General features: G+C 51.8%; 1 protein-coding gene across 2 annotated transcripts in view; it reads right to left on the bottom strand.

Annotated features, from left to right (window-relative positions):
* ST3GAL1 (ST3 beta-galactoside alpha-2,3-sialyltransferase 1) overlaps positions 1–18,073 on the bottom strand; it is a 91,166-nt gene that overhangs the window by 55,442 nt on the left and 17,651 nt on the right. For both annotated transcript variants that reach the window (XM_047783208.1, XM_047783209.1), the window contains exon 2: positions 14,169–14,320. The gene's annotated coding sequence lies outside the window, so the exon portion shown is untranslated. The remainder of the gene's footprint in view (positions 1–14,168; positions 14,321–18,073) is intronic.

The following is an 18,073-nucleotide window of genomic DNA, read 5'->3' as shown; positions in this document are numbered from 1 at the left end:
TTTTTGTACAGGGTTTCAGAGGGGTCTGGGCTCATGGATAAAGCACTGGATCAGAAATCAAATCACCAAGCTTCAAATCTTGCCTCTACTACCCATGCTGTGTGACCTTCAGCCGATTGCTTGAGTTCTCTGTGCAATTGTGTCCTGGCAGGAGAGAGGGGATTGGGTGATGGGTGAGTCGGATCCACCCTGGTTCCCTCCAGCTCTGCATCCTTTCTATTGCATGTGAGCATGGCATGGGAAGTCATGAGCCAAGGCCCTGGGTCAGATCGCTGGGTTCAAACCCCAGCTCTGCCCCCGCGCTGTATAACCTCTGTGACTCAGTATGCCCTGTGGAACATCAGGCTAACAACACCCCCGGGATAGGCGGTTATGATGATTAAATAACGTGTGTGCTTGGAACATACGAGGCACCGCCTACGTGTGTGTCGGGACGCAACAGGCCCATGCAGAGCCCAGGATGCGCAGAAGCAAGAAGGGAAGAGCTTGCCTCCCGGCGGGTATGACACCTCAGGGCCTCCCTTTCAGGGATTAAGGGTGGACAGGAAGCTCCAGGTGCCCCAGGCCCCAGCACAGCTCTGTGGTTAAGGCCGGGTGCTTAGCGGTCTGCAGGTTGCCACCACGGGGAAGGCGTTTCTAGGACAGCAGCATCTGGAGGGCTGAGCTGAGTCCTCCCAGGGCCACGTCCAGGGTGTGCTACCCAGCCTCAGCCGGTAAACTCAGTGCAGAAACGTGCACTCGGAGGAGGGGCCGGGTTCCATGCCCAGGGGCCCCAGAGACCACGCCCGGCCCTTCCCAGGAATCCAGCGCTGGGAGGGAAGGGGCAGGGACCAGCCCTGTGTCAGGCACCTTTGTCACCGAGGGTGCTCCCGAGCTCTGGGAGAGCCCCTGTCCCCACCCCAGGGGTCCCCAGGGCATCAGCCAACAGTGCATCCGTGTGCGAGTCAAGCTGCTGGCCTCCACGGCCAAGGCTCAGTCAAGCCAGGATTCAGCAAATGACCACCCAGAGGCCAAATCTGGCCGGCCGCCTATTTTGCTAAATGCAGTTTTACTGGAACACAGCTCCGCCTGTTCACTTTTGCGTTGCCTGTGGCTGCTTTTGCACCACCAGGGCAGACCGGAGCAGTCACAACACAGACGACCTGGCCCACAAAGACGAAAATATTTACTCTCTCTGGCCCTCTACAGAAAGAGTTCACTGCTCCTACTCTAGACCCCGAGGGCTCTGAGGACAGGGCTACAGGAATCCTTCTGACACCTCAGAGCCTCCCAGGCTGGTGTGGGAGAAGGAAAAGGCCACCAAAATGGGGGATGGGCTGGCACTAAAGGGGCAGGGGCATCAGGCAGTTTCCCAAGGAGCTGGCCCTTCGGGTGAGTTAGGAATGGCCAGCAGGTGACCCGCTAGGTGAAGAAATAAGAGAAGGTCCCCTCTGGGCAGAGGGACAGGCTGGGCCAGGCAAGGATGCGTGGGAGCCGCAGGTACTGCGCGGGGAGGGCAGTAGCCAGCGAGGGCAGGGGTGTGGGGTGGAGGGCGGTGGGCACAGGAGCGCTGCACAGCCAGGCACCCAAGGCTCGGTCCTCCGGTCTTGTAGCGGCATGTCCGCATCCCCAACCCTCTCCAGCCACAGGAAGATGACATACACAGAGCTCAGGCGGGGTCCCTTGCCTTATGGAATTTAGCATCCAGAGGGGGAATGTGACTGGCAAATGCCAGGCAAAATGTGCTGAGCGCCTGCGAAAGGCAGGGCACCAAGAAAATCTGAGCAGGTTCTACTTCTTTTTTTTTTTTTTTTTTAACGAATCCTTCTTTTTTTTTGGCTGCACCCTTCTTATGTGGAAGTCTCTGGGGCCAAGGATCTAACTCGAGCCACAGCAGTGACAATGCCGGATCCCTAACCCAGTCACAAAGAAACTCCAATCTGAGCAGCTTCTGATAGAGGAGAGACTGATCCATCTGGGGGACAGGATGAAAAGGGTCCTAGGAGAGCGGAAATTTCAGAAAGGACCTGGGGCTTAGAGGCTGGGGGGCTGGGCGGGGGGGGCTCCTGGACAAGAGCAGAAGGTCACAAAACCCAGGACCAGCTGCTGCCCGCTTGGCAGATAGAAAACTGAAAAACCCAGCTAACGGGTCTTAATCTGGAAGGTGGGTTAACTTCATCTGAGTTCGGGAATCGAGGCTGGAGGCCGACATGGGAGCCCAGACTAGGCGCTCCGGGCCCAGTCACGGCTCCGGAATGGTTTCCCAGAGGCAGCGAGGCTGAGTAATTAATTGAAGAAGCTTAAGAAATTAGTCACAGGGAGTCACTCAAATCCATCAAGAAGCACAGGGTCAGAGTTCCTACTGTGGCAAAGCTGTAACGAACCCATCTAGGTATCCAGAAGGACCCAGGTTCGATCCCTGGCCCCACTCAGTGGGTTAAGGATCGGGCATTGCTGTGAGCTGTGGTGTAGGTCACAGATGCAGCTTGGATCCCAAGTTGCTGTGGCTGTGGTGTAGGTTGGCAGCTATAGCTCCAACTCAACCCAGAGCCTGGGAACCTTCATATGCCTTAGATGTGGCCCTGAAAAGCCGGAAAAAAAAAAAAAAAAAAAAAAGGCAGCAGCAGCACAGGGTCACCCTTGGAAACAAGCGCCCCTACAGTCCTCATCCCCTTTCCTCTCTGGCCCTCCGCTGGCCCCTCACTCACTCAGCAGGGCAGCCTGAGTCCTCTGCCTGTCAGATTCACCAGGCGCACCCCTCCCGCCCAGGGCTTGGTCACCACTGTCCCCCGCCACCCCCCGTGCCCACCTGGATCCCTCACCGCCTCCAGGTCTCTGCGCACCTTTCTGCTGTCAGCGTGCCCAGCCCGTCGCCGCCCCCAGCAGGCTCCTAACTCCCCTCCTCTCTTCTCCCGTCTGCTACAAACCCTTGAACCGAGGTGTTAACTCCGTCCTTTATCAGAAACCCACGTCCATCTCACAAGGAACTGTCGTCCGCTGACAGAAGCAGCCCCAGCTCACTGGACCCGCCCGGCACTAGGAGGGGGTCCCATCAGTGTTTATTGGTCGAATGAATGAATGAAGCAGGTGGAAGAGGAGCCAGTGCTTTACCAAGAGACCCTCCGGATTCCTCCTCCTTGGGTTCAAATGCTGTGGCTGAATCATCCACACTGACCTTTTATCTTTTTTTTTTTTTTGGAACTGATGTGGATTTTCAAAGGCTGAGGCTGAGCTTTGCATATCCCCCTCCCCTGCCCCAAAGACCTTCCCTTCCTCCCCCTTTTCTGAGGGCCCATCCCCCAGCACGGAGGGTATGTTCAGTGGCTGAGACTAAGAGTCTATGTGAAGGTCCTTGAGCCCCTGGTGGCGTCTCTCGCCTGCACAGCCCCTGACACAGTGCACAGGACACGCTGGCCCAAGCGGCTCTCAGACAGGCTGGCCTTGGTTCCCTCCCACGTCCTTCTTCCTCTGCCTCATTATCCTGATCCGAGAGGTCGGTGGGCCATTCTGGCAGGACGTGCCTGCTTCACAGAGGCCAAGGCGTGCGGATCTATAAACAGCAAAGGTTCTGCAAGCACCCGGGGTGACCGAGCTGTGGGCAACACAGAGAAGGTGGCCGGCCCGTAAGGACCATGAGCCCGCAGACACAGGCTCCCCCACCTCCGGCTCTCCAAAAGCTGGAGGCGGAGGTCTGTGGAAGTGGGGCAGGCAGGGTGATGCCAGAGGAGGGGAAGATAGAAATAAGCCCTGAGGAGGCCCAGGCCCGCATCCAGCCCAGCAGAGCAGTCAGGTGGCTGGACCTCGTGTTTACCAAACCAACACCAATAGCCAGGGCTGGTTCTGGGGGCTGAGACAAGTGGGCAAACTGTGCCAGCTTTCAGATGCCCGTTCTCGGCCCTGGAGATGCAGAGATGCACCTGGCACAGGTGGGTTCTCCGTACAGCCCCGTGAAGATGCATCACGCGCTCCTGTTCTCCGTGGAGCTCCTGGGCTGACAGCGAACAGGGACACGCTCCAGAGCCAGGCACCGGAGTGGGGTCAGTGTGTTGAGAGTCAGACACGCACGAGGTGTTTGGGGACATTTGGAAGGAGGAGGGGTGGCGGAGGATGTGAAGAGATGGTGCTTGAGTTGAGTTTTGCAGGAAGGACAATGGACTCAGGGAAGTGACTTCATTTAGAGGGAATGTTATTTAGGGAAATGAGAACAAAGCAGGCAGCTCTATCTATGTCCCCATCTAAAGCCAAACATCTGTATCTGTGCATCTGTGCGTAAATGTTTACCAGTTAGCTTTTTTGGTGGTAAAATAAGTGGTTGACCTGAAGCTTTTCACATTAAGCATCTATTTCAAAGATGATTGTTCTTCTTGAATAAACACATCACTACAGCTACAAACTTGATAAACAGCCAGGTGGCCCCACCCATTCAATTCCCTATTCTCGAAAGCCCTGAGGGATCTAGACAACTGACCTTATGGGTGGCCTCGCCTTACCCTTCCCATGCTGTAATTCTCACTCCTCTGTTTTAAATTTGCCAGTAGAGTGATTCTGCAAAACACGGGGCACGCCGCCTCGATCCCAATCAATGCAGAACCCCAGCTCTGTGTATGCCAACCCCGCCCCAACCACCTTCCTGCATGGCCCCAGCCATGCCATGTGCCTCCAGAGCTTACAAGTGATAAACTTCGGGTTTTTTCCAAAGTTCCCTGACGGGGGTTGCTGAGAGGCATTTTGCAATCACAGCAAGAACCACCGGGGCCAGGGAGCAGTAGGAAGGCCAGGGATCTTGGCAGGGCCCAGGTCGTGATGGCCCTGGCTGTCCTGCTACGGAATTGGACTCTGTCCCGGGGCCTGAAGGGGCACAGTCACTGAAAGCAGGGAAGGCACAATCGGATGCCTTTGGGAACAAAAAGGTTATTGGTAAGTGTCCAAACGCTTATCGGCTGGACCCGACTTGAGTACAAACTACTCTTCTAAGGATGTCTCAGGCTGGGAACTTGGCTCCTGAAAGCACAGAGCAGACGTCCACGCTCTGGGTGGATTTTCCCTCCTCCTGTGACTCCAGCATCGTTAAGGCCTCTGGGCCCGGCCACAGAAGCCACCCCTGCAATGTCCATCCTTGCCTGGAAGAAAGGTCTTTGCTGGAGCCAGACCCCTTCTCAGCCACCCTCACGGCTCACCCACGTGCCACCAGAGCAGCTCAGCTATAACACGGTGATAACAAGAACATGGCTGTACCGTACCCGGCACGGGCTGTGGGCCAGACACCGTGCCCAGCTTCCTGAAGCATTATCTCATTTAATCCTCAGCATCCCTCCCAAAGGGTCCTGTGATTTTTCTCCTTTCTTACAGAAGGAGAAGCTGAGTCGCAGAAAAGCAAAATTCCCGCCCAAGAGCTGGAGAGAGGCGGACACAGGTGCCCACCAGGCGGGTCCCCCGCTGGGACCTTAAACCAGAGAGAGCTCAGGTTCCGATGGGGTCCGTCTTTCCTGCTGGATGAGACTGGCCCCGTTTATCAAGAGAACAAAGCTTGGTGGGTTAAAAAAGAACAGTTGGCAAGCGGAGAACTGTCTGGAAGCTTGTTCTTAGGAATCCAGGGCTCGTGCTTCCTTCCTTCCAGCCCAGCTGTCCACCAGGGCTGGCTCTTTGGATGTCCAGGGAGCAGGGTGCTCCCTGCAGCTGTCAGAAGCCTGACCCTTCTGGAAGACGGTAAGCATGGGAGCTACACCTGCTGACACCTATGAGGAGGCCTGTGAGGGCCTGGCCCAGGCTCCAAATGAGGGACGAGCCCCTGCAGGGAGGGGCTGGATCTGAGGGCCCTGGGAAGGTGCGCCTGGGGCGACATGGAGGGAGAAAGCAGGGACAGAGGCACAGACGGAAGAAACCTGCAAGGCAACGAAGCTGCACGACAGCAGAAACCACATCTGAGTTTGTCGCCGCCGTATGCCCTGCACCCAGCACATAACAGGGACTCAGTTAAAATCCACTGAATGGAAGTATGAACACACAAGCCATTAGAAGCATCCAGCAGAGGGTACAAAGGCTGGGAGAGGGTCCGAGTGCTATTAGCGTTTAGTGACTGCAGACAGTGTTAACTGCCGCCATAGTCCACCTTCGCATCTCATCAAAGCATCTCAACGTGCCAGTAAGACCTCTTCGCATTCATCGAACAGGCATGATCCCATCCGAGGTTGTACTGCAGCTGTTCCCCAATACTGGCCACTGGGGGTGTTTCCAGCATGCAGCTTGCTATTTACCAGCTGTGCATATGTGAGTAAGTCACTTAACCTCTCTGTGTTCCATCATCAGTAAAACAGGGAGAATCACAGCAGCCGGCTCTCAGAGTGGTGGTGGGGTCAAAGCTGTGGGTCTTGGGGGCTCTCAGAAGAGTGGGTGGCCCCTGTCAGCCCTCTGCGTGTGCTCACAGACACTCCACCAAGACTTACACTCCGTAAGTCCAGGCAGTTTCCTAAAACACAGTCTCAGAAGTAGGTCTCAGAAGGGAAGCGCCTTTGAAAATCCCAGCAGCAAAGAGGGTGTGGAGAAAAGAAAGCCTCTCTACACTGCTGGTGGGAATGTAAATTAGTGCAACCTCCCTGGAAAACAGTATGGAGACTGCTCAGAAAACCAAATATAGAACTACCATATGATCCAGAAACCCCACTCCTAGGCATAGATCTGGACAAAACTACAATTCAAAGACATACTTGCACCCCAATTCTCACTGCAGCACTGTTCACAATAGCCAAGACATGGAAGCAACCTAAATGTTCATCAATAGATGAATGGATTAAGAAGATATGACACATATACACAATGGAATACTACACAGCCATAAAAAAGAGGAATAATTCCATTTGCAGCCACATGGATGCTACTAGCAAACTATTACATGTACCATGGGTAAGCCATGAGGTCCTACTGTACAGCACAAGGACCTGTGTCCAGGCTGTTGGGTTAGAACACGATGGAGGATGATATGAGAAAAAGCAAATATGTGAAAGTATAACTGGGTCGCTGCACTGTCCAGCAGAAATTGACACAACACTGTAAATCAACCATACGTGAGTTTTTGAAAGAGTTTTAAAAAATTAGAGGAAAAAAAAGAAAAAAGAAAATCCCAGCATCACTTGTCCAAGAATAAGAGCTCAGAGGACCCAGAAGATAAGGCCACCCTACTACAGGGACACCAGAATTCCCACTGCCCGCCTTTCTGCCAAGTCTTTGTCCAGCCTCCTGCAGGGAACAAACTCTCATGCCCAGCCAGCCCGGTGGCTCCAGGTACAGTGACAACAAGCACTTTCCCCCACCCCAGAGGGGGCCTGGGCCATGCCAAGGAAGCTTAAGCTCCAGGGCCCCACCGCGGCAACCCACTTGTCTAGGGTTTGTATGTTAAGTGCCCAACCTTGCATTCTTTTTTTTTTTTTTTGGTCTTTTTAGGGCTGCAGTTGTGGCATACGGAGGTTCCCAGGTTAGGGGTCTAATGGGAGCCATAGCCGCCGGCCTACACCACAACCACAGCAACATGGGATCCAAGCTGCGTCTCTGACCTACACCACAGCTCACGGCAAGGCCGGGTCCTTAACCCACTGAGCGAGGCCAGGGATCGAACCCGCAACCTCATGGTTCTTCATTGGATTCATTTCCACTGCCTCATGACGGCAACTTGTTGTATTCTTTTCCTTAAAGAGAACTCCCCAAAGTGCACTAGCCTCAGGCCTCACAGAACTGGGAACTGGATCCGTGTATACCACGGATCTGCTCATCCGTCTGTTTCTCCCATTAAATTCTTAACATTCTGAGGACACAGCCCTTATCTTGTTCTGTTTTGCCTCCAGCGCTTGGCACAGTGCCAGGCTTTTGTTTGCTGAATGACTGAAGGAATGAAGCGATGCATGAATCAACTGGGGGATGAGAAGGAAGAAGAAGCACCCCGTGAACTGAAACCAGTGACTTTCACTCATTCCTCTTGGATTCCCTCCTCTAAGCCGCCCAGGACAAGTGCAACCTCCTCCCCCTGACAGCCTCTCAGATATTCAGGAGGCCGGCGCCAGGCCTCCTCTCTTCCGGGGAAACAGGGCCCTGTTCCTGGAACCAGTGCTCTTTTCTTAAAGGTTATTGGCCACAGGAATCCCACCGGCTTTCCCCTGCTGTCTGCTGTCACAGCTAATGACCGCCGGCTGTGCTGAGATCTATGCAAAATGCCTTGGCCTCCCATCTGTCTGCGGGCCGGCTGATCACTTTTTTTTTTTTCTTTTTGGAGGAAATGCTGGAGGTGTGAGGGACAGTGCCCGGACCCAGGGACTCTTCAGGCCTGGAAAGGATGCCGTGGAGAAAACTGGCCTGGCTCTCCGGGATGCAGGTCCCTAGAGAGTCCCTGGCGGAGATTAAATGAGTCCCCGGCCTGGCCTGGCCTTTGATCGGCAGCCCCTGCTCCCCCCACTCGGCACTGTTTGTCCTCTCTGTCTTATCAGCCGTGGGACTTGGTTCCATAAACATCTCCTCCAAGTGACCTTCCTGGACCACCACACCTACACTGCCCCCTGGTCCCCTGCTAGCCCCCGACAGTACCATTCATATATATTTTTTCCTGCTCTATCAGTCTCCTCCCTTCCCCACTCTTTGCTATAGGATGGGAACTCCCCAGAGTCGGTCCCGTGCCTGGCACATAACAGAGATCTCAGAGAGTTCCCGTCGTGGTTCAGCGGTCACAAATCTGACTAGGATCCATGAGGAGATGGGTTCAATCCCTGGCCCTGCAGAGAAGGTTAAGGATCTGACATTGCCATGAGCTTTGGTACAGGACGCAGATGCAGCTCGGATCCTGTGTTACTGTGGCTGCGGGTAGGCCTGCAGGTGCAGCTCCAATTCAACCCCTAGCCTGGGAACTTCCATATGCTGTGGATGCAGCCTTAGAAAGCAAAAAAAAAAAAAAAAAAAAAAAACAGCAACAAAACAGAAATCTCATTGTTGATGCGTGAATGAAATCAACATTTATTGACTGCACATTTTGCATATATCCGGCCTGGAGCTGGGGGTACAAATATGTTTTGTTTAAGCCTCTGTGCTTAAGCAGCTCACCCAGGAAAGCCCCACTGCAAGGGAGGAAACGCCCTCGCCCCAGAGAGGCCCAGTTCCCTAATCACACCCTCCACTTGCTCAAGGTCTGTGCAAGCAAGGACAGCAGCCACGCGCGCCCGAACCCTGCAGCGACGTGACGCAGGCACACAGGCGATCCCGTTCAGAGGCCCATTCCCCCAGCGCCACGTGGATCGCAGCACCTGCTGATCTACGTCACGTGACACCTTCAGTGACCCAGGGCACAAGCACGGGTCTTGGGGTGCAAGGGAGGTGGACATCCACCCCCCACTTTTGGCTTTCTTGCTGCTGTGGGGGTCAGAGACCCCAGGTCCATGGGGACAAAGGGTCTTTTTGCTCCCACCTTTTGCTCTTTTTGTTTCTGGGACAGTACCGTCTCCCCGGGCCTCCTGATCAAATGTCACCTGCAGACAGGCCCTCCTCTCTGCGAGCTTGCCACGTGCACGAGTGACACCCCTTTGCACAAGTGAATTAGCTTTTCAGAATCTTGTCTCTTCCTCTGAACTTGGGCCATTGGGCTTTTGTGAGCAGGAGCAGCGAGGAAAGGGGCTGGACAGGACCTAATCCACAGTTTAATAGATGTGACGGGTGGTGGCACTGATGGTGGGGGCAGGGTGGCTGTGCAGCATCATTTACACCTCATCTTGGCCAAAAGGCCGAGAAGCAATTATGCAGCATCATTTAGACAGACGTGAATTTCAAGAACATTCTGGCATCATCAGCGTGCACTCATGGTGGTTTAACACACAGAGAGGTTGATTTAGAAATAATGGAGATGATGTGTATGTGCATTTACACACACATACATGTGCTGTGAACGGATGGATGTATGGATGGGTGTGCATGTGTCTATAAACATGGTGCGCACACACACACACACACACACACACACACACGCATGCACAATTTCACACTGCCCAGCTCTGTCTCCTCAGAGGGCCTGGGAGCAATGCTATCCCAGCAGTAATGGACACCTCTTGAGACCAGATGGTATTTCTAAACACCATCCTGCAAGAAAGGAGCCAGGGTTCCTTGAGAAAATTCTGATTCCGAGGCTGGGGCGGGGAAAGCACAAAATGAGGCTAGACTATCGTGCTGCACGAACAAGTGAATGCTCAAAAAACAAGAGAGGAATGTTAAAAAGACACAGGAGTCAGCCTCCACTGGATACATTTGGGATGACTTAAATAGCAAAAAAAAAAAAAAAAAAAAAAGATAACCGGAGATTCAAACCTACTGAGTAAAATTCCAGTCCACGAGTAACTCACGAAAAGAAAGGGTGGAGAGAGGAAAGGAAGGGTGAAAGGAAGAAAGTTCTTTTTTACAGCGGAAAACCAACTAACGACTGAAAAAGAAATGATGAGATTAGAAAAATCACTATTTGGTATCCATGCTAATAAAGTGATTCAAGGAAGAACTGTCCATAGATGCTAAAACTAGGGGACAATAGGTTAAAGAATGACAGGATATTTACAATACAAAGTCTCAGAGAAGCTCCCCTTAAGACACTTAATGGTTATGAAGGTGAAAGAGTAACTTCCGGTAGAGACACCTGGCACATGCCACCTTGACCGAATGATAAAGCACCATCACCAGCTGCAGGACAGACCCTCAGCCTCCCAGCATGAGGCCCTGACAATCCAACATCAGTTCTGTGGGATTCCTACAGAAGCATACAAGTCAAAATCTAACCATAAGGCAACATCAGACAAACACAAACTGAGGAACATTCTGGAAAATCACTGGCTTGAATGTGTCCAAAAAAAGTTAACATCAGAGTTCCCACTATGGTTCAGTGGGTTAAGGATCCAAGTGCAGGGGCTTGGATCACAGTGGAAGTTCAGGTTCAATTCCCAGCCAGGCATATGCCATGGGTGCAGCCAAAAAAAAAAAAGTTAATGTCTTGAACTACACATCAATGGTAAGTCTCTGACTCAGCTGTGTTGTGGATATAAGAATTCTGTGGGAGTTTCTGTCATGGCGCAGCAAAAACGAATCCAACTAGGAACTATGAGGTTGCAGGTTCGATCCCTGGCCTCGCTCAGTGGGTTAAGGATCCAGCGTTGCCAAGAGCTGTGGTGTAGGTCAAAGATGCAGCTCGGATCTGGCGTGGCTGTGGTGTAGGCTGGTGGCTACAGCTCTGATTACATCCCTAGCCTGGGAACCTCCATAAGCCGAGGGTGCGGCCCTAGAAAGGACAGAAAGACCAAAAAAAAAAAAAAATCTGTAATTTTAGGAATACAACAAAACATTAATACTTGAGAAGCCTTGATGAAGGTATCCACGATTTTTTTTTTGGCCATGTGTTCAGCATCTCTGTAAATTGCAATGACGTAACAACAAAATAATTGAAAAAAATTGTGAATTGAAAAGAACGCTCAGGGTTCATATGACTGAGAAAGAGCGGATTTAAGGCTTAGCACGATGGTCTGCACATTGTGTGCACATGCCCAGTAATTTCAGGCTATAATAATAGTCATTATTATTACTTGCAGAACAGTGCATCTGCCATGTCGTAAGTTGGAAAGAGATGAACAGTATCATCACTGTCAATCACCACCATCGTTTTCATCATTCTTGATGTGTTTGGAATTACAAAGTGAATACCTTTATTATTCTTAATTCTGATTACTTAATGTCTTCATTACACCCCATTATTTGAAGGTTTGTTTTAGAAATACCTGTTCCAATGCACCCAACACGCACCTCTAAGAGTGAGGAGCTTGAAAGCCAACCAAGAGAAGAGGGGCAGAAGCCATCTTCAGACCTAGATGTCTAGGAAGCAAATCGATCTTTTTTCATCATCTGAATTTCTACTTTGTTCTTTCCTGGCCCTGGGCCACCCAAGGGTGAGGAAGCCCAGCTTGGAAAGACACAACTTGGGGTCTTTGTCCAGGCCCCTTGGCCACCTAGAACTTTTTCTCTGTTCCGTCTTGGAACCCATCCTGACCACTGGGCATCCTGTCATTCCTCCCTGCACGCTGGCTTAATCAACAAGTGGAACCTCCTATTATGCCCCCGTCCTGACCCATCCAAGATGGCAGGACTACTGCCAAGTCCAAGGCTCTCCCCACAGGCCTGTTGTATGGAACCAGCTGTGCCCAGCTCTGAGATGTGATTAGATCCCAACCATCTTTTCCGTGTTCAGCGCTTCTTTGAAAGTAAGCCTGTGACTCTTTCCCTATCAGCTTTGGTCTTCATCCTTCCTCATTCCTCCAGAACCCAAAGATAGCTTATCTTCAGCTCATTTCCTGTCCTCTCCTTGTTTCTTATCTCCCTAACCCCTATCTTCAGCCTGGGGGAACACCGTGGCCATTGCTTCTTCCCTTTACAGGAGGCCCCATCCTGTGTCTGCCTGCCTGTGACCTTAGCGGGGTTGAAGCTCGTATTTACAGCTCCCTATCTGCACACATAAAACAAATAAATCCCAAGACCCAAGCACCTTAGTTTCTACATGGACTCATGCAGAGACCACAGGTCGACTGCCCAAAGAAATGTTAAAAGTAATTCCATTTGGGGGGAGTCCCCTGGTGGCCTAATTGTTAGGATTGAGCACTTTGACCTCTGTGGCCCAGGTTCAATCCCTGGTCAGGGAACTGAAATCCCACATCAAACCGCTGTACACAGAGGCCACCTTCCCCACAAAACCCAAAGGAAAACCAAATAAGAATTTCTTTTTTTCTTTTTAGGGCTGCACTCTTGGCATATGGAGGTTCCCGGTCTAGGGGTCAAATAGGAGCTATCGCTGCCAGCCTACGCCACGGCAACACCAGATCCTTAACCCACTGAGTGAGGCCAGGGATCAAACGTGCCTCCTCATGGATCCCAGTAGGGTTCGTTAACCACTGAGCCAAGATGGGACCTCCCAAATAAGAATTTCTGATAAAAAAAAGATTTTTTAAAAAAGGAATTCCATTTTTATAAATGAGTAGGTAGGTAGAAACACGTCTTGCCAATAATGACACAGAACAGCTACACACACATACACACCTGCACACACACATACACACACCAACCTGCCTTCTTCCTCAAGGGTTACAATTATGCCCACACGGAGTGAGAGGCTGAAGGAGTGAGGACAGGCACCCCGGGCGGTCAAGGTTGCCCAGGCCACGATGGGAACGTTCTCAGTCTGCAAGGTCCAAAATGGGAGCCATCAGCCCCACCAGCCCCACCAGCCACTTGCACTTGGAAAGGGGTAAGCGCCACCCAGGACTAAATGTTTAATTTTGTTTCCTTCTCATTCACTAAATTTAACAGCCACACAAGGAGTGGAGACACTAACCAGACAGCCCAGCTCTAGGGGACTGGCACATTTTTTCTTTTTTCTTTCTTCTTCTTTTTAGGGCTGTACCTGCAGCATATGGAGGTTCCCAGGCTAGGGGGTCAAATCAGAGCTGCAGCTGCCAGCCTGCACCACAGTCACAGCTACGCGGGATCCGAACCACGTCTTTCTGCGACCTACACCTCAGCTCACAGCAATGCTGCATCCTTAACCCACTGAGCAAGGCCAGGGATCGAACCCATATCCTCGCGGATACTAGTCGGGTTCTTAATCCTCTGAGCCACAACGGGAACTCCTGGCACATTTTTTCTGTTAAGGACTAGATCATAACTACTTTCAGCTTCGAAGCCACACCTTCTCTGTCGCAAGGGCCACACAGACGACCCTGATGGATGAGCCTGGCTGGGTGCCAGTAAAACTTTATTTATAAAACATGGTCAGGCCGGCTTTGTCCTGTGGGTCATAGTGTTGGCTGCTGAGCACTCACTCCAGGACACAGCAGTGTCACTGCAGGCCTTCTTTGGGATGGCAGGCCCTTGTCATGATAGCATTTACCAGTTTTCGTGAGAGCTCAGAAGATTTTCCTTTTAAGAAACAGAGAGGTTGCTTGATACTCTAAAAGGCCTGCATTTTTCCCTGCAGGAGAAGGTGCAATTCCCTCTTGATGGACTATCCCAGGAGAGCATGCCAAGTTACAAAGAGACCAAGAGGCAGGAGCATCGCCCTGCCCCTCCCAACGTCATCCATGGAAGAAACCAGAAAAACCGCCTCTCACTGGTGCAGGGCGAGTCAGTCAGTCAGTCATTACCTCAGTGGGCTGAGGGAGTATCCATTCCTGGTCCTCAGATGGCTGTCCTGGTCACCAAGGTCACAGCATCTGCTCGCCACAGCCCCTGGAGATGCTCATTGCTCCTATCGGCATTTCCGCGTCCGAACGGTTGCATCTGAAAGTGGTACCAGCTGGAAGGGAAGAGGAGAAACAGTTAAGACAGGGGTGTTTTTTTTTTTTGGCTTGTTTTTGTTTGTTTGTTGCTTTTTAGGGCCACACGCTCGGCACATGGAAGTTCCCAGACTAGGGGTCTAATCACAGCTGCAGCTGCTGGCTTACACCACAGTGACAGCAACACAGGATCCAAGCTGCATCTGCAACTACACCATGGTTCACGGCAGTGCTGGATCCTTAACCCACTGAGGGATGCTGGGAATTGAACCCGTGTCCTCTTGGATACTAGTGGGGTTCGTTACCACTCAGCCACGGTGGGAAGTCCCCAGTGACGTCATTTTTGACACATTTAGTTCACCTGCCACCTTCTGAAGATGACAAGATGATTAAAACGCACTCACCCACCTCTCCACTCACTCACCCGATGAGTAAGGCATCAAATATTCTGTAAAGAAACCCCTATTCTGTTTCGTGCCTGGAGCCAAGAGCCAGAGAGGGAAGCATGAGGGGGGCATAGCCCATGCCCTCCAGGAGCTCAGCCAGGTGGAGAAAACAAATAAGGAAAGCAGGGCAACAGGTGCCAGCATGGGGGCGACCTTTGGGAGAGCCAGGGAAGAAACGGCCAGCTCAGTCCAACAACGAGTGTGAAGAGGGCATGATATTCTCAGCTGCTCGTCCATCAAGGTACAAGTGAGATGCTGAAGTGCAAAATCTCGGGGGAAGTATCTCTAAGGACAAAGATAAAGAACTAGGAAGATGTGGAAGTGCAATCTGTGAGATCAAGGTTAAGATTAACCAGGCTGGGGCTGGACAGGAAAGGGCTCATCTGAGAAAGACCTCAGCTGAGAATGGTGATCTGGGACCCTCGGCTGAGTTCTTACTGCGTCCCAAGCCCTGCGCTGTGCAGACCATGGGTTTTCTCAGCTCATCCTCTCACGAGATCCAACGTGACCACACCAGTGACCCCCCCAACACGGATGAGCTGCTGAGTCCGGGAGGGCTGACGTGAGCAAACTCGCCCAGGATGACCAAGGCGGCAGGTGGTAGAAAGGGACCACCCCAGGATACCCCTTCTGTCAAGTTACAAAGATCCTCTGAGCCGCGGGGAGGGCTGATGGCAGAAGCGGCCCCATTGGCTCACGTCACCTGGGAGCAGGCCCTCTGTGCTGTGCCTCTGCTTCCCCTCCCACCACCAAGTGGGGTCCATTTCTCCTTGGAGTCTGAACTTGGCCATGTGACTTGCTTTTGAACAATAAGCCACTAACACACATGACACAAAGAAAGGCTTACAAGTGACGAGGCAAGAACATCCTCGCTTGTGTGGCTGAGCTGGGAATCACTCTGCTGCCATATGAACACACCTGAGCTGGCCCCCTGGGGGACCAGAAACAACCTGGGGAGAAGACGGAGGCATCCGAACCTTCCCAGCTGAGCCCCCAGCTTATTTTTTATGGACTGTTCAATTTTACTAATATATCAAGTGACAATGCAAACATTCCTTTAAACTTTTTCTTTTCTTTTTAGAGCCACACCTGTGGCATATGGAAGTTCCCAGGCTAGGGGTCAAATCGGAGCTGCAGCTGCCAGCCTCCGCCACAGCCACATTAATGCTGGACCCGAGCCCCATCTGTAACCTACACCACAGCTCAGGGCTATGCCGGACTCCCAACCCACTGAGCGAGGCCAGGGACTGAATGTGCATCCTCATGGATACTGGTCATGTACATCACCCCTGAGCCACACGGGGAACTCCCATTCCATTATACTAATTGTCCAGAAAGATATTTATAACACGGATCATTATAGAAACTTAAGAGTAAAAGCTGATTATGATCTTTCCTCTAATAGCCCTTGACTTTAATACAATGAATGTATTTAAAAATTCACAGCAAAATCCACACACGGTCAATTAACCCACGACAAAGGAGGTAATAATATGCAATAACAGGCAATCAAGGAGCCTTAGCCAGGCTGCTCAGACCGAAAGAAATACCCAGTCTAACCAAAGCGTCAGACGTAATAAACATCTGTTGTTAGAACCACTAAGTTTGGGGGCTATTTGTTACTCAGAGAAAGCTAGCTGATGTAACCAGAATGTTTTCTTTAGGCTGCTGGCAGTGATATAACCTGATTAACCTTCATGCTAGAAAGAGGTCAGCCCCAGGGGGCTAGTTATCAAGGGCTGATGAGGGCCAGGGCTCAGGCAGGGCTGTGGGCATGATGGGGAGTGGAAGACTCGAGAGCTATTTTAGATGTAAAGTCAACAGGATTTAGTGCCCAACCAACCCCAGATTTGTCTAAAGGCATCTGGTGTTGACAATAAACAGATGCTATTTGGAGCTCCTGATGGGGGCGGGATGTTTACCCAGAAGAAAGAAGCCAGAGCCAGTTAGAGGAAGCTAGGCTAGGGGTCTAATTGGAGCTGCGGCTGCCAGCCTACACCACAGCTCACAGCAATGCCGGATCCTTAACCCACTGAGTGAGGCCAGGGGTTGGACCGAACCTGTGTCCTCATGGATACTAATCGGGTTTGTTACTGCTGAGCCCCACAAAAGGAACTCCCCAGCTCAACTCTTAAAAATGCAAAGAGTGACATGACAGTGAAGAAGTTCCCATTGTGCCACAGCAGCAATGAATCCAACTAGGAACCATAAGGTTGCAGGTTCAATCCCTGGTCTAGCTCAGTTGGTTAAGGATCCAGCATTGCTGTGGCTGTGGTATAGGCTAGCAGCTGTAGCTCCAATTAGACCCCTAGCCTAGGAACCTCCATATGCATATGCCGTGGGTTCGGCCCTAAAAAACAAACAAACAAAAAAAAGTGTGAAGTATGTTCATGCACACAGGCTATACAGGAAGACAAATCAGTTACACTCTCCATTTGGGGGGAGGCCTGGAAAAGCCCATGTGACTCTGTGAGATCACTTGGGAGGAAGCCGGGGCCCAGAGAGGCAGGCCCAAGGGCCGGGGGGCCGAGAGGAAGGCAGGGGGACCACAGGCCGAGGGCTCTTCCTGCGACCAACCCGACTTACTCTCAGCCCAGTCCAGCCCATTTCGCCCCCTTATTTCTCTCCATCCAGCTGGAAGCCACTAGCTACCAACTGGGCCTTTAGTGGTGCAAACTGCTGGGCTTCAACCAGGAGACCTGGAGTCGAGAAAACTGCCCATCAATTCCAGCCGATGCCCTGAAAAGAGGATCAATTCCAGTCAAACAAATCAGCTCTCCCGTCTCCCGTTCTGGACCCAGACACCATTCCTTCCCCGCCCCTCTCAGCACATGCCTCCCCTGAAGGTCCTATCTCCTGCGCCATGGACTCCAATAAATCTTATAAGAGGCTGTGTTCTCCGATGCTGCGTCTTCCTGGGGTACAGCTGGGGACTGGAAGGGCAACTCCAGCACAATAGAGACCCTGGAGGAGCATAGCCCGTTTGCTTTATAAAGCATTGCTTTTCTCTTCCAAGCAAAAAAGCCATCATCTGAATCCGTATTAAGCCTGGGCCTGGATGCAAACTATTACTGCATTTTTAAATGACAGGAATCTCTGCTCAGAGGCCTGCGGTCGTGTCATGTTCCAAGCCCGTGTGGCCGGCTGCTAGGTGGGCCAAGCAGAGGAGGTCAGCCAGGTCTGGCTATGCGAGTTTAGAAAAACAGCCCTGCTCTGAGTCTTAGTTTACTCGCTGGTAAAATGGAAAGAGTACCTGCTTCGATGCTTTAGAGGACTGTCCTGCAAAGCAAGGGAATAAGAACTGACATGAAGTTGCTTTCATAATAA

The sequence above is a fragment of the Phacochoerus africanus genome, chromosome 6 (genome assembly GCF_016906955.1).
Source record: "Phacochoerus africanus isolate WHEZ1 chromosome 6, ROS_Pafr_v1, whole genome shotgun sequence".
NCBI classification, from domain to species: domain Eukaryota; kingdom Metazoa; phylum Chordata; class Mammalia; order Artiodactyla; family Suidae; genus Phacochoerus; species Phacochoerus africanus.
The sequence above is the reverse complement of the archived record's forward strand: the minus strand, read 5'-3'. Positions and strand labels throughout refer to the sequence as shown.